General features: G+C 42.9%; 1 protein-coding gene across 5 annotated transcripts in view; it reads right to left on the reverse strand.

Annotated features, from left to right (window-relative positions):
• Positions 1–26,093, reverse strand: part of BACH2 (BTB domain and CNC homolog 2) — a 369,568-nt gene extending 343,475 nt beyond the window's left edge. For 4 of the 5 annotated variants that reach the window (XM_066254283.1, XM_066254284.1, XM_066254285.1 and 1 more), the window contains exon 1: positions 25,596–26,093. The gene's annotated coding sequence lies outside the window, so the exon portion shown is untranslated. The remainder of the gene's footprint in view (positions 1–25,595) is intronic. The other variant, XM_066254282.1, reaches the window with a different exon arrangement.
• Positions 26,094–26,344: the final 251 nt, after the last annotated feature.

A 26,344-nucleotide genomic window follows, 5' to 3' on the forward strand; every position in this document is an offset into this window, starting at 1 on the left:
TTAGCTGCTTCTCCCATTTCCTTCATGGCTCCCTGCTCCTTTCCGTGTCCTCTGCTTGACCAAGGGAGCTTCCCAAGGCCATGAGTCAGTCTCTCTCTCTCTCTCTCTTAGAAAATCATCCATTCAATCTTCCCTTGCAAATCCTCCCTACCCCTCCCGTGGACTCCCCCTATTTTCATCTCTCCAATGAACCATTTTTCTAGCCTGTGGTGCCTCTCCGGCATAGTTAACCCATTCTAAAGCCTTCGTTTCTTGCCCTTGCGCTACTACCCCGTGTGAAAGAGCTTCTCTCTTGACCGCGTTCTTTTCTTCAATAGCAGCACTGTCCTCCCAGCCACCTACTCTCCAAATCTTAAAGCCTTCTTCATCTTCAATTCCAATCATTTAAGCCTGTTGACTCTTTCAATCTCACCTCCATCTGTTGCTACCTCCTTGCCCTGACCAGACCTTGTTTAGCTCAGAGTTACTGCTTCTCTTTTTTCCCTCTTCCCTCCTTCTGAACTGGCCAGTTTGCTGCTGCCATTCTGATCTTTCAGTCACCACCCCTCCCATTTTGATCCTTCCGTCACTATCCGCAGCAATTCAAGAACCCTCACCACCACCCACATCTCCTAGTAAAGAGGGGTAAGGTAGAGCAAAGTCACCAAAAGCTCAGGCTCTGGTGCTTGATGGCTAGGCTTTGAATCCCAGTACCACCACCCAAAGGTTGTGTACCTCAGCCTCCTCATCCCTAAAGCTGATGATAATTTAATACCTCCCTTAGAGGATTGCTGTGAAGACAGGCTTCGTTAACAGATGTGATGAATTTGGAATAGGTCTGGGTTAGTGTTAAAGCTCTGGTTTAGTGTTAAATTTTGGTGCCTCTCAGCTCGACTGGCCTATACAGTGTCTCCTAAATGGTCTCCCTTTGCTATCACACCTGCCCTAATTAGCTGTTCCTGTGTGGAACATCCCTGCTCCTCTTAACTGCTCTAGACACATTCTACCCATGTCAAGGATCGGGTCTCTTTCCAAACTGGCAAACTTGCTGCTGCCATTTTGATCTTTCAATCACCGCCTCTGGTATTTTGATCTTCACCCACCCAGCTGGGGGGGGGGGGCAGTCCTTCTTTGGTGACTCCTGCTGCACCCCATCGCTGCTGCCCCTGAAGATGTCCCTAAATCAAGCTGTTCTTTAAATTACCAGGTGTGAGAGGCAACCCCCACACAGGCAAGAGCTCTGGTGCTGAAGCTAGTGGCCTGACTCTTTATAATGGGTTCCCCTAAGTGAATGCTTACTGTCTCTGAACCTCAACTTCTTTCTCTGGAGTCATAATATTGTCTCATTGATAAGGTTTTCTCAAAGATTCAATAAGATCCCTTCATCAGGCATATCAATAAATGCCGATTCCTTTCTGGCGAGACTGCAAACCCGCCAAGGGCAGCTCGCGTTTCTTTCTCCCAGCTTCAGGAAGAGCACAATGCAGAAATTAAAAAGACAGGTAGATGAACAGCAGACCGAATAAATGAACTCATTCTAAATCTTATGATTCTATGACAATAGTCTAAACTGGGCCATTCCATAGCATAAAATGCAAATCATAAAATGCATTTTAACATATTCAATCTGCCGAGAACACAAACAGATTTCAGTTTTGCTCTAATGAGGGAATATATTATCCACCTAACCTTTATCTAACTCTACTATGATATTAAGATTTTTCTTACTTAGGACTAAGTTTTACAAAATCCAGAAAGTTCCACGGCAAAAGAGGAATAAGCAAGTGCAACACAAAGTAATTTGAAAGATTTTTCATACCTAAAAAGGGAATTTTTAACCACAACCTTAGTCATAAACCTTCAACAGCAGCAGTGAAAGATCAAGTACCCAGCAGAGAATCAGGCTGCAGTGCAGCTCGGGTTCAGGCAGTGGGTTACAGCACTCACAAGACTAGTGCCGGAAGTGGGTGCTGTACCTTTATCATGGCCGCCCCCACCTGACCACCTGGAGCAGCCTCAGAGGAAGCAGACAACCCCCACACACTTTCCAGCTGCATCTCTGAGCCACAGAGTACGCACACACCATCAGCCAGCGTATGAAACTGTATCAGAAGCATCAATGTGAAAGGGGAAAATCTTCAGCTCCCGATGAGTAACCCATGTTATTTAGATTCTGTCATCAAGACCAGAAGTCAAGCTAAAGGGGAGACCCCTCTAAATAACACCCACACAGCCCTGAGAACCGGCTACACAAGTTCACGATCTTAACATGAACGATTTGGGGGCACTGAAAAAGCTGAAGCAGCAAATCCTCTGAAGGAGGGTAGGGGGCCCAGGGTGAGTGCTCTGGGGGCTGAAGTTCTCCTCTCCCTGGTGCTCCATGACAAATGAAAATATGTCACAGGATCCAAAAGCAGGGAAGACTGTCCCTGCCTTAGAATCAGGCTGGACAAAGAAAAGACCCAGGGCCTCGTGATCCGACACTGTCCTACAAATGAAAAGGCTGGACCTTATTAAATGAATGTAATTCACACATTTGGAGCAGTATTCTTAAGGGGGATGCTTCAGAAATTCACATTATCTAAGTCAAGTGGAGAAAGAAACAGGGAAAAAAGCAAATGTTTTCACGTAGTTTTTAAAACTTTGCTTTGTTTCACTTGAATAATATTTTAAGCATCATTTCAAGCAGTTAAATTAATATGCACCTGCACTATGAATCATGAGAGAACACACCTGCTCTTCAAATATAACCCATAAATAATTCAATTCCCCCCACCCCGAGCTCATTTTATATTTAATTTGGTAAGCAAGAAGAAAAATGGAATAAGTTCAAATTTTGATCCACAACTTATAATCCTAAAGAAATCATCAGTAAGCATGAAAGAAAATGTGACTTTTCAATTTATACCCATGATCCAAAATACAGCCCATAAAATACAGCCCATATCCGGAGGACAGATAATCAATCACACTGACATCACAATAAGGAGAGGCTTTCTACCAATGCAAGGGGTGTCCACTGGAGCAAGAGGAACAACACTTTCACAGTCTAGAAGAGCTGTGTCCTAATTTAATGTAATATTCTCCATTATAAAACAATTTTAAGTTATCACTGATAATATCAACAACATTCTCTTTCCATCAAGGTCAAAGAAACAATCAATCTCTACCCCCTTGTTTCCACTGCCCATGTAACTTGCCTAGGGTCATCTTGAGCCAGAGCACAGGACACTGGAAGATTTCTTCTTCTGCTTCAATTCGACAACTCTTAAAGTCTACATATAAAATAAACACCTTTAAATGATCAGCACTAATGTTAACGAGCTACAAAGGTAGACACTGAAGTTTCTGGGCCGGCAAATCCGAGAAGGACACATCTTCCACACGGGGTGGCGGGTGGCACTGGCCAAGGGGCTGCCTTAGCCTTTTTTCTGAACACAGGTTAGGGGATCTGTACTGTAACTGCTTTCTTTTCAAGAATGCAAGTTCAGTTGCCTGCAGATTACCCTAAACAAAAGAGAAAGGGATGGAGGAAAGTTCAGTAAATTTTGGAAATTGCAGTTTTTGTGATAGATTTTGGAGTACAATTTCCAACTATATTTATTCTCATCCTCCCATAAATATACCCCCCCATAACTCATCCCTTATTTTATGTATAATGGCATCTTGGTAACAATTTCATCTTAGTTTTTCTCTACCATGTGCTAGAATTTCTCTTGGAGATAAGTACAACTATAAGAGAAATCTGAGTGATATAAATTCAGTACAGATATACCTCGTTTATTGCATTCTTGTTTTACTGTATTTAACATATTTTTAATTAAAAAAATTTTTATTTTTACAAATTGAAAACAAGCTCTCCACCAGCCAAAAGATTATGAATACTCAAATATTCTCTTTATTGTGGTGGTCTGGCACCAACCACGCTGGCAGTATCTCCCAAGTATGCCTGTATTTCAACATCTTAACCTTTTCAAACTCTATCTTGATGAAGGACTTTACTATTTTCTCTTCGTTCTCCCTTCTGAAAATGCATTAAGGAAGTAAAATTCCTTCTCCTTGTATCCTGTTGTATGGCTGTATTTATTTTGATACAGTATGTGAGGTATCAAAAGTGAACTTTTAACTTCTTTTCTTCAAAACAGTATCACAACGCCAAATTTCAGCCTCATCTACAGAACAAATTAAAAATCAAGCTGCTTTTGTAATTTTATTCCTACGTACATGCCTAACAGAAATGAATATGTGTGTTCGCCCAAACATGTTCTAGAATTTTCAACAGCAGTACTATCCATAATAGCCAAAACCTGAAAACTACACAAATGGATTAATAGTGGTAAATCAACACAATGGAGTACAATTTAGTACTGAGAATCAAAAATCCACCATGATATGCAACAACATAAATGGATTTCACAAACGTATTATTGAATAAAAGTAACCAGACACAAAATAGTGCATGCTATACGACTCCATTTATATAAAGTTCAAAGACAGGCAAAACAAATCCATGCTTTTAAAAGTCAGAGTAGTAGTTACCATGAGAGGGGTAGTTAAAAAGGTAACGTAAGAGATTTCTGGGCTAGTACGAATAACGTTCTGTGTCTTAACTGGGGAGCTGGTTATATCAGAGTTCACCTGATGAAAATTCATCAGAATGATCAATGTACGTGATATGTACACTTTTCTCAATGTATAATATAATTCAATTTAAAAGTTAAATGAAATGAAATTAGCTGTTTTTCTCAAGAAATGGATTTATAAGTGTGAAAGTTAGAATGCCTCAGCATAGTAAAACAGAGCTAAAGAGTTGGACTCATATTCAAGATTTTACCATTAACTATGCAATCTTGGCTTCTCTGGCTTCCACTCCTATAAAATGAAGTGAACAGCAAAGATTAAATGACATAACAGTGCATTTTAGCAAAAAGGACATACAAATGCTTATAACTGTTGCCTGACATATGATCTTTTCGTGGGTCCGGGAAAGCAAGGAGCTCTGGAAAAAGGGCCCAGGTGCAGCCTGAAGTTCTTCTTCAGGTAGGTGGATTCTGTCGGTGGCATCTCCTTTCTACAGATGCTAAGCTCCGATCTTGTCTTCTCTGAGAGCTCTCAATCACTCCACACTTGAGAGTCTGGACCAGCACTTCCAAGTAGAAATATAAAGCAAGCCACATAGGTCATTTTAAATATTCTAGTAGCCACGTTTTTTTAATGTAAAAAAACCCAACCAGTTAAAAACAGTATTTTTAGTTAACCTTTAATGTGCAAAGTATATATTATATTAACATTTCCACATGTAATCAACCTGAAAGAATGGGTAAATAAATATTTTGTTCTTTTTTGTGTACTAAACCTTTGAAATCAGTGTGTGTTTTGTATTCACAGCACATCTCAATACGGACTAGTCGCATTTCAAGACTCAAAAGCCACATTACACATAGTTAGTGGCTACCATAGTGTATAGCACAGCAGGAGTCTAGACTGGAATGATTTCAACCATTGTTGAAAAAAACCCAAGATCAGGTAAACTCTACAGGGATATGTAATAATAATCTTCCTAAACCTTGCCCTTAAAAATTAAAGATTATATTTCAAGCAATTTTTAACAGCTATTAAGTTCAACATCAATCTCTTATTTACTCAATATTCAAAATGGTGACCTAATAATCTAAAGTTTGATAAGATGCTATGTTTATTAAACTTATGAATTATATATATATTTTGGACATTGGGACTGTCCTCTTTATTTTATGTACTTCCCAGAGCACTCAGCCCAGAGTTTTGTACACAGAATGTGCTCAGTATATATTCATGGTGAATGAATGAATGAATGAATGAACAAATGAAGCAAGCAAACAAGCTGGCAGAGGAAAATCTAGCCTTCCCCCTCACAGCCAGCTACTGATATGAGGAAGCGTGGTTCATTTGTTCAAAATCATTTATGAGTTAAGAAGCCAAAACTTGAAGAATCTCACTAAGACAAAATAAAAAATTTTTTAAATCAGTCCTATAAAACGAGGGGAAATCCTGTTAAACTAAACTGAAAAGTTATAATGTACTTTAATATTTTATAAAGCCATTTGTCATACATTATCTCAGCTAGATGACATACATACACCAAACATTATTTAAGCCACCTGTCAAAGTAAAGTGTCTTTGCCCTATATGCCAAAAGAAAGCAGATCTGGAAATATGTGCTTAAACCAAAGAATTCATGGTTACACAATCTTAAAGCATTTTTTATTCATAAGAAGTTTTCTCCATTCACTTTTGCCATATTTTTATCTGAGTGTAAGTCATTCAAGAACTTCTTTATTTTGGAATTTTATGACTATCATGTTAAGTATTCATTTTGCTATCGACATCAAAAGAATAAGTGATGAATTACATAAAGGGGGAAATATGACACAAATCATGGATTCCATCTGAACTTCATAAGTTAAAAGGATAAGTAGCAAAATATTTAAGGAAAAAAGAGATGAGCTCAAGTTAGTCACAGTATTTTGAGAGGAAAAAGGTAAAATTATTTTACTTGCCTAATCTCAGATATAAAATCTAAGAGATAAGGGCTACTGTGGAAATTACTATAAATTACTCAGACTTCAAAGGTCCCCATAAGGTCAAACTATAGAATATGTACAAGCAAAAAAATAGGCTAAATATAAAATCAATATATTGATGTTTTATTATTTAAATGTCTTTTTTTTTTTTTGAGTATTCTTAACAGGTATTCAGAACCTTAAAGTACTCTGGAAATTTTAATGAATAGAAAAAGAAAAAAAACCCTTAAGAAATTAATACAACTTTTATGCAAGAATCGAGTCCTTTATATTAAAAAGAAAAAAAATGAACTTATATTTTAATTGCTATAAGCTGCCCAAATGCATAAGAAGCCTAACTGTTATATTAGGTGGAAAATATACAAATTCACTTCAAACTAATCAAGCAATAAATATTTGTTTGGGTTTATATATATAGATAACATACTCAGGCATTTTATTTTTTAAAAACTTGCGATTGAGATATAATTGACATATTTTATTACTTTCAGGTACACAACATAGTGATTTGATATTTGTATATAAAGGAGTAGACAAAAGTAGGTTTAAAGTTTTTCATATGGAAAATAATACAATCAATAAATAATAATAATACAATAAACTCTTTTACAGATTCACAATTACAAACCTACTTTTGCCCACCTTTGCATAGTGAAATGGTCACCACAGTAAGTCTAGTTAACACCCAGCACCATACATAGTTACAAATTTATTTTCTTCTTGTGATGAGAACTTTCAAGACCTACCTTCTCAGCAACTTTCAAATATACAATACAGGCATTTTAAGTTGATAATGTTACATATAAACTGATAATTTTTGGTTTACTAAATAAAAACACCAGATCCTAAAAATTATGAAGAGGGATCTTAGAAACATTTAGCCCAGTGCCTCTCAAATTTTAATGTGTATGTGATGTCCTGGGGATCCAGATAAAATGCAGATTGTGATTCAGTAGGTGTAGGGTAGGCATCAGACTCTGCATCTTTTTTTTTTTTTTTTCTGAAGCTGGAAACGGGGAGGCAGTCAGACAGACTCCCGCATGCGCCCGATCGGGATCCACCCAGCACACCCACCAGGGGGCGATGCTCTGCCCACCAGGGGGTGATGCTCTGCCCATCCGGGGCATCGCTATGTCGCGACCAGAGCCACTCTAGCGCCTGAGGCAGAGGCCATAGAACCATCTCCAGCGCCTGGGCCATCTTTGCTCCAATGGAGCCTTGGCTGCAGGAGGGGAAGAGAGAGACAGAGAGGAAGGAGAGGGGGAGGGGTGGAGAAGCAGATGGGCACTTCTCCTGTGTGCCCTGGCCAGGAATCGAACCCGGGACTTCTGCACGCCAGGCCGACACTCTACCACTGAGCCAACTGGCCAGGGCCCAGACTCTGCATCTTAACAAGTTCCAGATTATAACAATACTGCTGGTCCAGGGACCACGTATCAGGTAGCGAGGTTCTAACTAAACCTAAAGGAGGCCCCAGGGTCTCTGCTTAGGCCAGGAGCAAAATTTGCCTCCACCCATAGACAATGCAGTGGTCTACATGTGGAGCAACTAAGTAAGTATGCTTCCTCATCTGATGATGGGAGACACCCTTTATCTCCTTACATCTCCTCTTTTCCATGTAAAACATCCCTACTTCCTTGACCAGTTTCCAGACCCGTAAACCTCTTTTTTTTCCTGAAGTGAGAAACAGAGAGGCAGTCAGACAGACTCCTGCATGCGCCCAACCAGGATACACTCAGCAAGCCCACTAGGGGGTGATGCTCTGCCCATCTGGGGCATTGCTCCGTTGCAACTGTAGCCATTCTAGCACCTGAGGTGGGGGCCATGGAGCCATCCTCAGTGACCACACCAACTTTTGCTTCATTGGAGCGTTGGCTGCGGGAAGGGAAGACAGAAATCAAGAGAAAGGAGAGGGGGAAGGCTGGAGGAGCAGATGGCACTTCTCCTGTGTGCCCTGATGAGTAATCAAACCCAGGACTTCCACACACCAGGCCGACACTCTACTACTGAGCCAACCAGCCAGAGCCATCTGTAAACATCTTAATCACAGAGGATGTTCCCTTCATGGTCAGCATTTTTTTCCCCCAAATAGTCCCTCGGGATGGGACATAGTATTCCATACATGCAACAACCAGGCCTGAGAATAGTTGAGCAAGACCACTGTACTGCCCAATTTAAAAAGGACAACTCTCTTAATGTGGCTCTAAGGAGGCGTTGCCAGCCACAAGAACCATGGTGCTCACAATCTTGTGCAGGAACTGGTACCAAACAGGTGTGCAAATTCTGTATTTGAATAATTTTTTTAACCTAAATGTGGGAGTTTACATTTATTCCTGTTAAATGTCATCTTGCTGCTTTGGGCTTGGTAGTCCCTGTGGTAATTTTAAAATAACAGCTCAAATCAGAAATATTTTCAGAAAATAACTCACAAAAACCTTTAAAAAGTATATTACCTAATAGGTTATACATATTCACATATTAAAAAAATGCAGCTTTAAAAAATAGTTTTAAAAAAGAACATCCTTGGGACTACTATTCAGATTGGAAATAAAACATTACCAGGACCTCGGAAAGCATCTAATGAACCCTTTCTCCATCATCTCCTACTCCATCACCTCTGTGGGTTACTACAACACTGATGTTTTTGTGAAAATCATTCTCTTAATTCTCCTTTTTTTTTAGATTTTATTTATCCATTTTTAGAGAGATAGAGAGAAGGGGGCAGGAGCAGGAAGCATCAGCTCCCATATATGCTCTGACCAGGCAGGCCCAGGGTTCTTAATTTTCTTTATAGTTTTACCATCCATATATGCATCCTAAATAATATATTTAGTTTTGCATGCTTTTGAACTTTAAATAAATGGGATCATACTGTACATATTCTTCTGTGGCTTATTTCATTCAACATTAACTTTGTAAGATTCATCCATACTGATGCATGCATTTCTTATTTGTTTAACAAACACTTACATAGGAGGTATTACATGCTCATCAATCTCCTAAGCATTTTACAAATATTAACTCATTTAATCCTCCTAACAACCCTATCAGGCAGACAATATTATTTTCTCCAATGTACAGATGAGAAAACTGTGGTTAAGAAACATGCCCAAGGTCACAAAGTGGCAGAACTAAATTTTGAAGCCAGGCAAAATCCTTGCTCTTAACCTAACCATCAAGCGTGCTGCTTATCCACACCCTCCCTCTGTGTTAGCTCATTTTTTCACTACCAAATAGTATGCCAGTGCATACATACAGTAAAATGTGGTGATTCAATCCGATGTTCATGGGTATTTGGATTGCACCAGTTTTTGCTCTTATAAACAATGCTTCTTTGAACATCCCTGTCCATGTTTGTTCAAGCACATATGACTTTTTCCTATATGTACACGTAAGAGTAAGACTGCTGAGTTGTAAGTAATTAACAGGTGGAACTTCTGTTAAACAATAACAAACTATTTTCCAAAGTAATTGTATCAAGTTATACTCCTACCAGCTATATAGCTATATAAGAACTACATCCTTGTCAACACTTGGCATCGTAAGGTTTTTAAATTTTTGCCAATCCAAAGAATGTGCATGGTATGTTATTAGGATTTTAATTTGATTATTAAACTAGCCATTTGGATTTATTTTAGGAAATGTTTAAGGATAGGAATGCACAGTGTCATTTTTTTGATTGCGTTGTCTGGCTTTTTCTTATTGATTTATATGTGTTCTTTACATATTTTGGACTAGTTTTATATGATATATGTGCCACATATCATCAACTATTTTGAGCTTGTTTTCTCACTCTTCAAGCGTTAGTGGAAAAAAGGTCTATTCACATTTTTTCCCAAATAATGAAAGTAAAGTACTCCTCATATGTTTTAAACTTTTCATCTTATTATACAAGAATTTCATAGATCTGCACTTAGAATCTTCATATCCCTCCACTCACTGCATCTTAAGAATGATCAAAAGACATTATCTTGACAATAATCATTATCAAACAATAAAGCTGATGAACTTGACATCTATAAAATCATGAAGGGGATCAACTAAGAAATTAAGGACCATTTCAGCAAATACCACAATATTTTGAGGACATATATGGATCTAACTCCTTTTAAAATATCCCAGTCCTCCAAACCTTGCTGATTCTCCTTTCTCATAACTTTTCAACACTTACCTCTACTGTTCATCCTGCCTTGGGGCATATATGGCCCTGCACTGCACTTCATATGCTCACGTCCCTTTACATATGTCATCTCCAATATGAAACAACTTTTCCACACAGAGACCATTTATTCTGGTGGTGTATTCCACACATCATTTCCTGTGCCAAACAGAGTTCTCCACAAAGAGCAAGTCCTCAATAAGTAATTATTTATTTGTCCAAAAAGTAATTTTAGGATCTATTAAAAGAACTTCCAAGTCAATGTATATAACTCATGTATTAGGAAACTATACTAAATAAAAATGTGAATTGGTTCAAAAGACATTAAACTAACATTCAGTATGAACAAGACATTGGTGAAAAAACGTATCTGAAATGATAGAAAGGGAACAGATTATAAGGAGCTTTAAATGTTCTACTGAGGAGAAGTTTAGACTTCTATGGGCAGCAAGAAACCATAGGTGATTTTTAAAGAGGGAGAGTCAATGAATCCGTCCATCCATCCATCCATCCATCCATCCAACAAATACATATTTATTGAGTACCCACTCAGTGCCAGACACTGGAAACAATGACCCCTGAGCTCCTGGAGCTTAAGTTGCAGTGAGGTATACATAATAAACAGGCAAGTAATGTATAGAGCATGTCAGAGAGTAACAAAATCTACAAGAAAATTAATAAAACCTATACCACAGGGCAGTCAGGGAAGGCCTTCCCGAGAGGCTCTGGGGAAACAGTTACTTCTCACTGTGTCCTGTGAATTCTCGCCTGTTCTATGGACCTACCAGGCTGTTAGAACATTTTCATAGTTAGAGGGCAGTTCAAAGACCCCAGTCTTCTTTTACACCCCGGTTTCTCAGTCTCCCTCTCCCCTAATCTCTCCTCAGCCATCTCACCCCACCTAGATGCATTTCTGACCCAATCAGGATCTCTAACTCTAGGCTGGGTGGCAGAACCATCTCAACGTCTTGTCTTTCTTTGCTAATGCGCCTGAGCCCAGCCTATCCGCTCCTTGGCCCCAGCCGCCTTTGAGCCTTTTCCTGGTTCCTTAGAATCCAGCCTCCTTCCCAGGATGTTTTTCAGTCTCAGGCTCAAAGCCAGTTCCAGCTTCAGATTTCTTTCCCATCTGAATGACCTCTTCCAAAAACTGGCTGCTGGCAGGGATGGCAACAATAGCACCTGAGGCCACTGGGGGGGTGACTCTGAGCAAGAGACCAGCATCAGAGAAGGGTATCATGTGGGTGCGTGTGCATGCACACGTACGTATTACATATAGTGAGTTCATGTGTGTATGTCTGTCCAAAAACACAGTGAGGAAGGGGTGTGGCCATGCAGGCAGGAGGCAACAGAATCTAAGAAAGCAAATGATATGAGGCAAGTGTTCACACTGATTAAAAAAAATGCAAACAGGCCCTGGCCGGTTGGCTCAGTGGTAGAGCGTCGTCCTGGCGTGCAGAACTCCCGAGTTCGATTCCCAGCCAGGGCACACGGGAGAAGTGCCCATCTGCTTCTCCACTCCTCCCCCTCTCCATCTCTCTCTTCCCCTCCCGCAGCCGAGGCTCCATTGGAGCAAAGATGGCCCGGGCGCTGGGGATGGCTCCTTGGCCTCTGCCCCAGGCGCTAGAGTGGCTCTGGTCGCAACAGAGCGACGCCCCGGAGGGGCAGAGCATCGCCCCCTGGTGGGCAGAGCTTTGCCCCCTGGTGGGCGTGCCGGGTGGATCCCGGTCGGGCGCATGCGGGAGTCTGTCTGACTGTCTCTCCCCGTTTCCAGCTTCAGAAAAAAAAAAAAAAAGCAAACATTTGCCAAGAGTGGGGATAGAATAAGACACCCAGAAAAGAAACTCTACTAGGTAGCATAACACAAGGATAAAAAGACTAACAGGGAAGGACAAGCATTAGAAACTCAAAATGCTGGGAAGATGGCAGGACACCAAAAAGAAAAAATAAAAACCAAAACACATCTAAAACAAAGTGCGAAAGAGGCAAGACTGACACAAAATTTGAACTAAAAAAATTCTGTCAACAAATGTCCCCAATCTGAGGTGTGAAAAGAGGAGAAAACTTATTCAAGTGAAGGGTTTGCAAACTAGAGAAATGCAGCCCCTATTTAGAGGAAACTGAAAGTACATTCCTTACAGACACAGGGGAGGCCACCTTTTATAGAAAAAGTGCCTACCCTGGTTCTGATTGGCCCATTTTTATGCAAATGAAGAATCCAAATTGTAGAATTCTGATTGGCCAAATATTATGGTCCTGATTGGTCAGAATCAGGCATTCCGATTGGTCAGTATAGATACAAATAAGGATAAAGTTTCACAGTTTTGACTGGAAGGGGCAGCTCTCAGCCCATTGGTTGAACTCATTTATAAGGGCAGGCTCAGATGACAGGAATACAGTGGAGGCTTGGTAACCCAGTCTATGACTTTTCCCTGAAATGCAGTACGCGTTAGAGGCCTCAATCAGCGGTGGCTGCTGGCCTCTGGTTATGAATTTGGTCCCATTTAACCTTAAGAAATCCTTCCTGGCAGATAGGACCCCTTACTGGGGTACACAATTCTAATTTTCAGCTTCCCTTTAAAGCATTTATTTCCCAAGTCAAGGCCAAGCATATCAAGCAAGTCACAAAGGCCTCTGTCTCTGGTGGCTAGGAAACAAAGAACATTGCTAAAGATAAAGTGTTTAGAAAGAAAGAAAAAAATAACTATATAAATGTAAATGTAGCTGTTGGTCTCATTCTAGAAATTCAGTTGCTTTCACTACAGAACTCAAAAAGGAACGGCCCTTGGGTAAGCCTGCAGTGGTGCAGAGCTAAGATGCTGATCTTGACTGGTCTGGCCAAATTGCTGGAAAAACAAACCAAAACTAAGCTAAACCAACCAAACAAATAAACAAAAAAACAAAAAAAAAACCCAAATTGCTCCCATACTGAGACACAAGTAAACAGGCTGCAAAATATGAGCACACACCCAGACTCTCTGTGACGCTCAGGGTCTCCAGGCAGCCCCTCAGCAGTGGAAATGGTAACTGCTCCTTTTCCACTGTGCCTTTTCTTCTGACTCGAATTTTCTGTTAGCCTTCCTCTTGGAATCCTTTGACAATGACTCACATGGCAATAGGGCTAGTCAGCAATGCCACAGCCCTCCGCAGTGGATGCCGTGTAGGAGGCGAGCAGCACGGTGGACTGCTGTCTGTACCAGGTTTTTCCTTTCTCTGTTCAGGGACGATTTGCTTTTCAGCCACATTTCCCTCAAAACACATCCCTGTCAGGAGATGCTTACTGCACAGATTTCTAAACGATGAAATGATCTGAGTTTGGCTACTTAGTCATAATGAAACTAAAAACAGTAAGATGAAAAAACAATAGTGTGATCATCACACCTACAAAAAACAACTTTTATACTTGGGTGAAATCAAGAGATCAGAAAAAAAATTGCTTAAACTAATATTTTCCAACCTTTCACTAACAGCTAGGGCTAAAAAACCACATGTTTTGAAGGTCTTGCACTGTGTTATTATTAGAAGTCACAATTCTATTGATACTGATGAGTCATTCGTATCGGCGGAAACCAAGAACTTCCATCAACATCATGTTACACATAGTCACTGTGGCTTAGCTTTTTCTTTATTACTGGTCAAAGCTGCTTCAGAATGCTTATTGAAGCCAAAAAAGAAAAAAAAAAAAAAAAAAAGGAGGAGCACTCCTCAGAGTGTGCAAAGCTTTCTTTTTCCCCAGCTGATCTCACTTCTTAGAATAGTTTAGGATGATTCGATCAACTGGTAACTACAAAAGGAAAGTTGCATTTCACTTACCGATGAAAATAAGCAGAACTGAACTTCAAAAACAAAAAGCAAAACCATCTCTGAAAACACATGCCAGCTTTAAAATGACCGGAGGCCAGGTGTGTGTTTGTTTTTCTTAACCTTAATAACATGCAGTGGCTACCAACAAAATCCGTCCTTACTTAAGGACTAAAGCCACACAAAACCATGTCAGGCTAGCCACTCAGCACCCATGCCGCGCTGCTTCCCTTCTCAAGGCACTCACGCTCCCCACCCAGGGAGAAGTGGGTCAGGTTTCGGTTACATCAAGCAAGCCTAAGTTAAAGGTGCATGAAAGTTCCTTTTGGTGCAAAAGGAGAAAAAAAATTTCCTCTCTCCCCTTCTCCCCTTAAAGAGTCCCAGAAATTCAGGGCACATGCAAGAATCAACCAATGACTACATAAATAAGTGGAACAACAAATCAATGTTTCTCTCTTTCTAAAATCAAATAAATAAATAAGTAAATAAAATGAAGTAAAAAAAAAAATCTGTTTTCTTGAGGGAATTCCCAGAATTGCTGAGTCTAATGCAGTCTCTACAAAGGTAGAAATATGCCCAGTTTTCTAACCTACAACCAGAACGCTATGTTTGGCTGCAGGAAGGAGAAGGGAACTCAGCTCGGCAGTGACCACACAGGTCTGAAAATAGCCTGCCGGCAACTACAGTGCCCAGTGCTCTCCCAGGGCAGCACTGACACCGTGGGCAGTTGACAGTGAGGCCAGCTAAGCACTGCAGCCGCCGCATGAGTCAGCAGGCACTGCTGGTCAGAAACTGCTGACGGCTAAATTACTCTTGCCTGTAGAAGGTGCACACACCTATCCGGCAAAAACAAAAACAAGGTACATGCAAATTAGGAAACAGAAACCTCTCTACCTTTGAAGTTGCTATTTAAACAAGGTTGAATCAAAAAATGTAAATAATCTATGCCACTGCTTAAGAAGTAGTAGTAGCAACTAAGAGTCATTAATAGTGGTAATAAACAAACAACTCTCGCTGTTGTGATGTATGGAACAGCTGCATTCAAATCTCACGAGCTAGTTAATTTTAACTGGTTTTAATTTTAACTGGATTTAACTGCTTTTCCTCCCTTCTGAAAAATCAAAATAGTTGCCATATTGACCACAAGAACCGGTAACAGACAAGCACAGTTCCTGTTTTTCAGAGGGGATTTACTTTCAAACCCACAATATCAAGATGCTTAACAGAAGTGGAATTTTAAAATTTATTGTTTGATGTGGGAAACTGAGACACGTACACTAATGCAGATCCCACAAACGTTAAGGAGTAGTCACACCTGAGGCTTGATCCTACGCACCTTTCATCTTTGTTCTTTTACATAATACAGGATCCAAAATCTACAGGAAAACTGGTTGTCTGGAACTCAGGACACATTTACCCACAGAAACAATGCCATGCTAATGACCTGAGGGTCCTGGATAGTCCATGAAAGTGACTTACACTTAAAATATGACTGAGAGGTTTAATTTGATATTTAAAAAGAAAAACTAATACTATAAAAATAATTCCAAAACTAAAAAAAAAAACAAACCCAAAAAACAAAAAACTCTCTTGATTGACTGTGGTTGAGAAAATGTCTAGAGGAAGATGAGGGGACTGTCTTCTAAGTGAGACTCGTGGACCTCGTTGTCAGCTTCCCTCTGGCTCTTTAATCTGGCATAATGGGTAATTTCACTTTAAAATGCAAGGTGTTTCCTGACTTTGGCATATCATTAGAAAAATATTTTTATCAGCTGGGAGTCCTGACAACCCCCCCCCCCCCAAATTGATCAAATGAAGAGATAAAAAGGGAAGAGAAAGAGCTGCAAAAGGGATACTAGAGGAACATAAAGAAATGGAGTCAGGCAGGAAGGAAGTCATGGAGGGATATTAAACTATGAAGACAGAAAAAGTATGAATGGAGAGAAGTTCTCTATTAGACAATGCACTCCCAGAGAGGGGAGACTCTTCTCACCCAGCTAGATGCTCAGTGATCTGACCCTCAGCAAAGGAAGAATGAGAAGTAGGGAGTCCATTAGGACAGTTCCAGAGACTAACACTAGATGGCACCATCAACTCAACATAGCATGGTTACCAGAGGAATTTGGGGGTAGTATGGAAGGCAGTTCAGACTCCCCCCCCCCCCCGACTGGGTATTTAACAGGCAACACCTCTATCTAAAATGAAGCATGTTTTCATTAATCAATCAACCTCGGCAAATGTCCAGATGTCATCACCATCCATAGGGTGGGGCATGCCAATTTGGAAATCAATTTATCAACTCAGCTTTTATCAACAAAACTGTGGGATGAAGAAGCAGGTGATTTGAGACCCACTGATTTCTTTGCCTTTCAAAATTCAACATTTAAATATTATAGAGTATTTCAGGTTCACTGCTACTGACTGACAAAAATTCCTAATTATAGATCAAGTGACTTTCCCCTGAAGCTCTGTTTAAATGTCAAATAACACACAACCCTGCTATACAGGTTTATGTGATTAGATCCAGTGTCTGGCAAGGGGAAGGTGATGCTCACTCACAAATATATCATTTATTAAAAATCATCTGCCCTTTATATTTTTTGTATTACAGTGGTTTATATCTTCTAATCTGCTTGTCTACATTCTGTCCAGGGTTCGATTTATAAACAGCCCTCTCATCACTCAGAAATTTCCTCCCATCCCCAGGTTACCAGTGTGTGAAATCCTATTATTCCCATTTTTAGGATTTTATTTCTTTGGCTTTGTCTCCTATAAACAGCTCATGGTTGACAAAAAAAAAAAGTAATGCACTGAGTATGCTCAGTTATTTATACCCTAGTAAAGCTTTGAATCATAAAATCCTTTCCTGAGATTGGTTTTGAAAGAGGAGGGCACTGGGTAAGGACACTGGGCGGTCCAAGCGCAGCAGAGCGCGGAGTGGAGTGAGGACAGAAAGCGGTCAGCGGGAGAACTGGCGGCGAACCTTGCCTCGCTTCTTCCCAACAGCTGCAAAGATCAGCATTCCCAGAGCTGATCTGCCCAAAAGATAAATGAAAACTAAGAGTTAAATCTAAGTGTGCCTACATTTTCCTCTTGCTGACTGGGTAATAATATCTTTTATAGTTAATTTCTTTCTTTTTTTTTTTTCTTCAGGGCTCATCATTTGCATAATGTGGAATCTTGAACCCATGTAGTTATTCCCCAGATCAATGCAAGTAATGCTCATACTAAATCAGCAGCTTTAATTTAAGCTCATCATTGTTTGCATAGATATCTTTATGTACTCATCTGCTTGATTTTTTTAATCGCTTAAAACTTCCAACAGTGACACCCTAAGCATCTCTCCATTTAGCCATCTCCAAAAGTTGAACTAAGTACTGAAAAATAAGCACAGTACATTCATACACACTTGATCTTTTCCCAGACTGAGCTACAAATAGACGCTTAATATTTCAGCAGCTCCCAACTGAAGAAGACAACTAGGGTGTCTGGCCCCGGGCAGAGCTGAGTCAGCATTCTAAACAGTGACCCTGCAATCTTGAGGTAATTGGGGTCACTGCCAAAGCTGAGTCCTCTAAAACCATTCAAATCTCTGGTTGAGAGTTGCAACATGCTAATCTGGCAAGATAATCTCTTCCTGAAATTGACTAGAATGAGAGCAAAGGTTACCTGCTTTTATCTGTTACTAGTGGCTAATATTTCTAATTAGGAGCTCTAATGGAATTGGAGCTGAATGAAATTCTTCAGCTAGAATAATCAACCTATACAGGAATAGTTTCTTTTACCTTTTCCTACCTCATCAGAAAAAAAAACTACAAAGCTGAAAAACAAATTCTTCACATAACAAGAGGGCAGGAGCCTGAGCTACAGGGAAGCCCTGGGGACAGAGTCACCGGACTCATGTCCTACGCCTAGTTCTTCTTTTGTTTTTACACGTGGTTACTTCCACTTTCCAATCTCCAAATGGACCCTCAGACCTGAGGAATGCCATTTTAGAAAGCGAGCCGTGTGAAAGACAGGAGATACATTCACTCAGGTTCACTGAGAAATTACTTTCCAGTTTCATTTTTCAAATAGACATCAACAAAACATCCAATATTTTGATGAACTGGCCTGTGTTTCCATTTCTGAGAACTGCTTGAGTGTTCTGACCTCTAACGAAAAAGAAAAGGAAAAGGGGGCAAAACAGCACAGTGGTTATGAGAGCAGGCTCTGGCGTCGGACACCCCGTTTCCAGTCCCAGCTCTCCCTCTCATTAGCTGGGCGACATCTGTGCCTTGGATTCTAACGATCCACCAAGCTCTGGACTGTTACCAGGACTAAATAAATTAATATGACTAATACACAGAAAGCTCCCAACACAGGTTAGCTATCATTAAAGGAAAACAAAATACAGGCGTTTTAGTTTCAACACAGTTTGTTTTGAATAGCCACTGTCAACGCTCCTAAATTGTGTTAAGAATAGCCCAAATAATGGTTCTTGGTCTGCAGAGGCTGGTGACACTCCTGCTCTGGCGGGAGGCCCGGGCTTCAGGCAGGAGCAGGGCTCACGCTTTCACTGAAGATCCTTGCTCGGGTCCCACACATACCAGCCAACTGGGAGGAAATGTCTGTGTAGCTTCTCATTATTCAAACATTATCAAAACAACCCTAAACATGTTCAAAATAAGAACACTAACTTGCATTTTTTTCCCCCAAGTATGAAAATGAACAGTACTCTGGGCAATTAACAATTCTGTTTCAATCAGGTTCTAAACACAGGTAAAAAAAACAATTCTGAACTCTGTATATAAGACCATTTGCCAAAATGGCCCAAAGGGTTATATCATAGTTTATGCAATATTCCAAAAGGGTCAGAGACAGCAATAAAATCCTAGGATTAGGAGACTAGGAGGAAAGAGGAAGCCCTAAGACTTAGATGGGCCCTGATGGTAGCTCACTCCACAGTTCCTCAGGGTGGGGCTGTCCCAACCTCCCACCCTGGTCCTATTCCCCCATTACACTCTCTGCTGCATGGACAACTTTCCCTCAGAGGAACATGCAACGGGTTATCTGTTGCTGTCTGACTAATGTCCTCCCTCCTACTAGATGGTGTGTTTCATGAGCGCAGGGACCAGGAGTGACCAGGTTCGCTCCCCACTAGCACCATGATTGGCTAACACCATGCTTCACACCACATAAGAGACGTTTAGTATATGTTTGTTTAGTGAATGAATATGGCATCTGCCTCTAAAGAGTGGCATTTTTGGACATGTGGCCTGTTTTGTGGTATCCACAAGCTTCTGCTGCTTAGAAGAATACAGGGTGCTAAGAAAAGAAAAACTGCCAATAATTGGTGGGTACTGGGATACTAAGGGAACTTGCTGGGCATGCACCTTCTTTTGGTTTTACCACTTAGAGAATGGAAATAAGCACGTTGGGCTCTCTCATCTTTCAAGTCCAAAGGGAGAGTCTAAGTAAGCCTTCTGCGGGTTAGACGTGCAGAGTACCAAGCCAACTCCTGGAGCACTTTACAGAAAGTGATGAAGGGAGAGGAGGACAGTGCAGGACTGGAACTGAGGAAGTATGGAAACTCAAAAGCTTTCTTCTGAAACTAACCCGGAGCCAGCTGCAGGCTCGGGAACAAATGCAGACAGTTACGAGAAGTATGGAAGGACTGGAACGTGGAGGATTTAAGTGCTTGGAAAGAAGAAAATAAAAACTGACACAAGGACAGGAGGGAGCCGGTAACCAAGCGCCGGCTCTCAGGGGCATCAGCAGCGTGTCCTACAGCCTTCAGGACAGGAACAAAGGGGTCAGGGAGGAAAGTGACACATCTCAGAACCAAAGGACAATTTATCATCAGGCTAAGGAACAAAAGAGAAGTTAACCAGGGAATATGCTGGAGAAATGGTGATTATGAAGTCACTGGGGAAGACCGAGACATTTTGGCTGTAATTCTAATGACTACAATGAACGAATACGTGAAGTGCTTTCAGATTGGGGAGATTTATTATTTTGGAAAAAAATAGCTCAAGGAAAAACAAAGGCAAAAATTCCTGCCTGATTTTTGAAGCAGTGCCACTAGTAGGACAAGGTTCAATTCCCATATTCTTCAGAGAAGAAATGGTCCTTGGAAAGGACCGAGTGGTGATGCCGAGGCCACTTCCAGCTTAGGGACGCTGAGTAGCATGCTGATGGGGAATTAAGTTTCAGTTAGGTAGACTGACATTTGAAATTAACAACAAAGGAAAGGGGAAAAAACTAAAAGGAAAAACCTTGAATTGACAAAGAAAGAACTACTTTTCTATTAAATGTCACCCAAGACCAAATTTTTTTTAAAAAAGGTAATATTCTGGGCAACCTTACTGAGTTTACAAAATGTTTAGATGTTTAGTTCTCATCAGGTTAGGACCTGAACAATTTGTAAATATTTACATAAAATATAAAGGTGGGACAGGAATGGGTCACACACTGTCACTGATAACGCAGGAACAGTTTTCTGTCATTCCCAGGGCCTCAGTGCTGCTTCTCCTAACATCTTCAGGGTGTGCCAAAAGTTACCTTTTCTTCCAAGGAGATGCCAGTTTTTGACCCAGCCCTAACTTCTGAACTCCGCTGACCTGCCAGTGCCTCGGCTGATAGGAGTTTCTTCGACATCCAGATTGCGAATGGAGAGGAACAGGAAGGCAGAAGTAATGTTTGCTGCAGATTTTGACAAATTTGCTTCATTTTGTCTTGTTTTCTGTTCCTCGTACTTGAGGGTAGGGACCAATAGTATTCTCTGTACACTCTATGTTCCCTACCCTACACTCAGTCATTGCCTCAGGGCTAGACTGTGTGTATCGGATGGCAACAAAACCTTCAGCCAGTCAAGAAAAAACACGCTGCATTCAGATGAAATGCTTTCTAACATGAAATGAGAACCTTACTCTTCTGCAGAATGGGCACAATTCCTACTTCACAGGGTTGCTCTGAAGAGTCAATGAGTTACATAGAGTAGAGCTGTTAATACAGTTTCTGGCACATGATGAGCATCCAATAAACCACAGCTATTATTCTAGTGGGTGTTTTCAAATATCACATTTTCATGGAGGTTCTTAGGCATTAAATAGCCAAGTTACTCCCATCTGGTCAATAATGACTAAATACAGGGTGGGTAGTTCAAAAGCAATGGATGATTTACCTGCAGAGGGTTCCACAGTGCCGATGGTATTAACGTTTTGGCCTTTCAACTTGTATTCTCTATTAAAAGAAAGCTAGCAATCCCTGAGTGGTATTAAATGTTGATTTCAAGTGTTACTTTTCCTTGTTATTTTTCAGTTTCCCCAACAGCTGTAACCATTCATTTGGTGGAGACTCACATCGTCACTCCTATGTGCCAGGCTTTATTAAATAGTCAAATACAGAAATACTAAACAATAAGATGGATTAGCACATTCAGTGAAGAAAGCCTGCAGGCCAGCTCTGGCTCTTATATACGTTCTCATCCAACATCTAAAAAATTACTGAGCTAGTATTTTAAAAAAATCAGGGAATTCCACATAAAGATCCAGATATCCAGGTTCCCTTGGAAAAAACAGATGATGTAGCAACACAAAGCCAGCATTCCCACCCATTCCTGCCTGGTAATAATCAACAAAAAAGAAGCTAGGACAAAGTAGCTGTTACCTGTCACTGCACTTTATGCACCCCCTACCTCACCAGAACCAGCGACAAATAAAAATGAAGGCTCCGTGGTCAAGAACTTTGTGAACGATTTCAAGATGACAACAGCAGAAGAGTAAACAAAAGAGGTCCTTCTGAGCAGATGAGGAGTGGGGGACCTGTGCTCTGGGGCAGGTCCCATGCCCACAAAGCTGGTCCTGCTCTTCACCCACTCAGCCACACAGGAAGGGTATTTATTTATCTAAAGCATTCCGTCTTTCATTCAGCAGCAAGCCAGCATTTACAACAAGCCAGGTTCCGTAGCCCCTGAAATCTGAGGTACAAAAAGTAGGGCAGCAGAGCCCTGCACAGCTGAGCTAGAGAGCCACTGGGATCTCTCTCTTCCCTTGTTAAGGCTGGAACCATACCAGGGACACTAAGCACAAGTTAATCCAAGTAAAATTAAACTGCTCCCAACAAACAATACAGACTGGTCTGAGCTCTTTTGTTGGCATCACAGGAGCCTCGATCACAGATTCTGAGGAACAGCTCACAAGCGCTAATGAATAAGTCTCATCGGCTGCACAGACAGTGGGCCCAGAAGTGAAGGGCTGGTCTAGAAGAGATTTGAACATGAACCTGACCATCTGGCTCTCTGTGGCTCACTTTGATCACAAAATGAATTGCAACAAATTGAAGAGCACATGGCTGGAGTTAATTGTCTCATCTGTAATCTGAACCTACTTTTAAGCAGTTATTATTACCCTCTATGAGGTGGAAACATTTCCTACCATCACTGCAAAGTGCATTTTCCTGATGAACTGTAATGGATCATTAAATTCCATATCTGAATAATAATACTCTGCACTTATGCAGTCCCTTTCATCCAGGGATTTCAAGGCAGTTTGCAAATAATTAAGCCCCTCACAAAGCAGCCAGAGGTGAGGGACTGGAAGGGACTTGCCTGAAGACACTGAGTTAAAGGCTGAATTCAACAGAAAGAATAAATAGCTTCCTCCGAGGCACTAGTAATAATGAAAAGTGAATGGGGGTAGGGGTCCAAATTCCCTCCCTCACTTTCTACCTTACTCCTTCTCTATGGCAGATCCTCACAAGCAACACACAAAGAACTGAGAAGTAGCTAACAGGGGTGTTCATAATTTAGCAATGAGTTCAGATATACACATATGTGAGGAGAATGTTTCTAGATACAATCCTGGCATATACAATACGAACTGATTTTTCAATCTACCTGCAGAATCGATAGATACTGCAACACATTTGTGATGACCAAATGGCAAACCTAAAGCCTTCCAAAATCCAAAATGAAAATACTGTTATGCACAAATGAAGTATGTTTTAACAAAAGTACTTTATCCCACGCACTGTGCATTCCATTTCTGGGACCCCATTTAGAATGATATTCAAGTTTCCGGAATAGCAAACAGGATGAAAGTAGGTAATCAATGCATTTCTTTTTAAAACCAGAACACTATAAGGGAGGGAAAAACATTTCAGTCACTCAAAGTTTTGTGGTGAAGTTATAAACTCCTGAAAAACTGAATTTACAATGGAAATGCTGACAGACCTTTCACTGGAGCAGCTTCAATGCAACACTGTAATTTAGTAATCTCTCTTACAGACTTAATTCTAACAAGATGTCATTTTTGACTCACGTGTATTATTACCTGCAAGAATGAAAAATGCCGTTTACTCGAGAGCTGCTGGAGAAGCAGGGTGGGGCAATCTCACATTTTGAGTACGACTTTTTCTGCCTCACCAAAACAGCCCTCTCCGCTGAAGGAGGGGCAGCCGTTCACGCTCTTTCATGTCAGCCAGAACCTTCGCGGCTCGAAGTGCCTTTCCTACATGTTACGTTTTAATGATCTGAGAAAACCGTTATCGGTTAACATCTCTAATTTCACTCTAAACAGACAAAAGCAAAATATCTCATTAGGTACCATCTATGCCAAGGTTCCCACTAGACAGGAAAGGATTTTTATCTAAAGTAATTTCCCTTTTTAGTTAAATACACTCAACAGATTAAATTTACAGAGAGGGAGGGACGGCAGCACTATACAGAGAAAGTGAAAACTGGGGAACGCCGCGTCTCACTATCATCCACGGGTCCACCAGGAGTCTGTGGATCAATTGGGGGTGGGGCGCCCTGGTCCATCTGGTTTTCCAGGGACCCCGTTTCGGGTCTCGGGGGCCGTGAGCTGCGCCTTCTCGGGCCACAGACTAAACCATCCCATCCCGACAGCGGCTGGGCGGGAACTTCCCCCAAGTTGTAAACTCGCCCACACACGCAAGGGTTCTGGGGATACCCCGCGTATCCACGACCCCCGAAGCCAGGGGTGCGCGGCTGCTTTCATACGCACACACCCGGCCCTGCTTGCTTCCTCCCACAGTCTGAGTTCCTGCAAATCCTCGGCCAGACCGAGGTCACCGCGATGCTCACTACAGTCCCCTCTCGCCGGCAACTGGGGCAGTCCATGAGCGCCGCCCACCGCCCTCTCCATCAGCAGTGGGCTCCAGAGCACCCATAGGGTGAGAGAGCTGAGAAACTCACAGGGCGCCTCCGCATGGGGAGGTGGAGCGGTGTCCCCTGGATAAACTCCTTTTCTTAGGTTGAGCTTCTGTGGCTTGGAAACTGACGCGTGGGAAGGAAAAGAGGTTTTGTGATGCACTTGGATTTCATGCAGAACCTTGGGGAAAGGATTTGCAAGGTTTCCCTCTCTAGTGGCACGAGTTGGGTTTGCCTTCCAAGGGACGCATTCCGATAACCCAGTCATTGGCCAGTAGGCATTCCACCCAGCGTGCAGCCCGAGGTCTGCGCTGCGAGGCCCCAACCAGCCTCCTCTCGGGACTCTAAACTTGGGCTCTGATGCCCCGCCAGTCGCAGTGGTTCTGGCTATCCAGCGGAGACTGACAGCTGAGCGCAAAAGCGCGGCGGCGGCGGTCCTCACCGAGCAGCCCGGGGTACGGACACTACGGGCATGTTGGAGGCCGTCGCTCCCCGCGCGGAGATTGTGGGTTAGGGGCCGGGGCGCCCAGGCCTCGCCGGGCGGGAGCAGGGCGGTGGGTCTGACAGCTGCTCCTGCTCGCGCGGACGCGCGCCTCCCTCCAGCCCGCCCTCCCCACGCCTGACTTATTACCCTCTGCTCCTCCTCCCCCTACTGTTCCAAAACACCCGTCGACGCGAACAAAATACAATGCCGCCTCGCTCGCCGTAAACAGCCAGGCGAGAGAGCGCACATTCGTCGCGGCGTGTCCGCCCGCTCGGTTCCCACCGCGTTCTTGTTCCTAGAAAATGCCATAAAAGCGGGCAGGGCGCTTGGCCAGCGGCTGCGCGCTGGGAGATCGCGGCTCCCTTCCCGCGCCGCTTCCACACCTCCCCACGCACCCACTGCCCCCTCAAACTTGCCTGCCACCCCGCCCGGTGCTGGGGCGCTGGACCTGGGACTCACCTCACCAGAGAACTTTGCGTCCTTTGCCGCCTCGTCTTCTCTGCGTCTTCCCAGCCCGCAGCCCTCTCTCGGCGGCCGGCGCGGTGGGCGGTTCGGGGGTCACCAAAAGCTCGAGGAGAGGACGCGTATCACATGGCAGCCCGTTCCCAGCTCCCCGAGTGTGCTGGGAAGGGGGAGGGGAAGGGTCGAGGGGAGGCCGGAGGTGGGGGGGCGCGAGAGCCCGGCGGCAGCGGGAGTGGGCAGGCGGGTGGCGAGGGCGGCGGCGGGCGCTCACGTTAGCGCTGCTGCTTTCGTAGCCCGGGCGTGCACGGTCGCTGCTGCTGCTGCTGCTACAGCTGCTGGCGAGGCGACGGCGGCGGCTCGGCGCTGTTTGCTCCGCGCCGCACGGCTCGCGCTCTACCCGGAACGCCCACACTCTCAATCGCTACATTGTTGACATTCGGCGCTGACGTCACCCGCTCCGCTCCCATTCACAATAACTTTACGGGAGCCGGGCAGCGCACCTCCCCGGCCGCTGGGGCGCCGTACGCCTGGCGACTAGCGTAAGCCACTCCGCGAATGGCGCTCCCGGGGCTGGGGCGGGGGGCGGGGGCGGGCACGCGCGCTCCGCCGGCTCGCGGGAGGGGGCGCGCCTCACTCTGCAGCCGCCGCGGCTCTCCGGGCTTTGTGCGGCCGCGCGGCCGGGAGAGCCCCTTCTCCCGGCCCAGCTGACCGCCTGGCTCCCTCCGGCCCGGCCCAGGACTCGCGGG

The sequence above is a fragment of the Saccopteryx bilineata genome, chromosome 1 (genome assembly GCF_036850765.1).
Source record: "Saccopteryx bilineata isolate mSacBil1 chromosome 1, mSacBil1_pri_phased_curated, whole genome shotgun sequence".
NCBI classification, from domain to species: Eukaryota; Metazoa; Chordata; class Mammalia; order Chiroptera; family Emballonuridae; genus Saccopteryx; species Saccopteryx bilineata.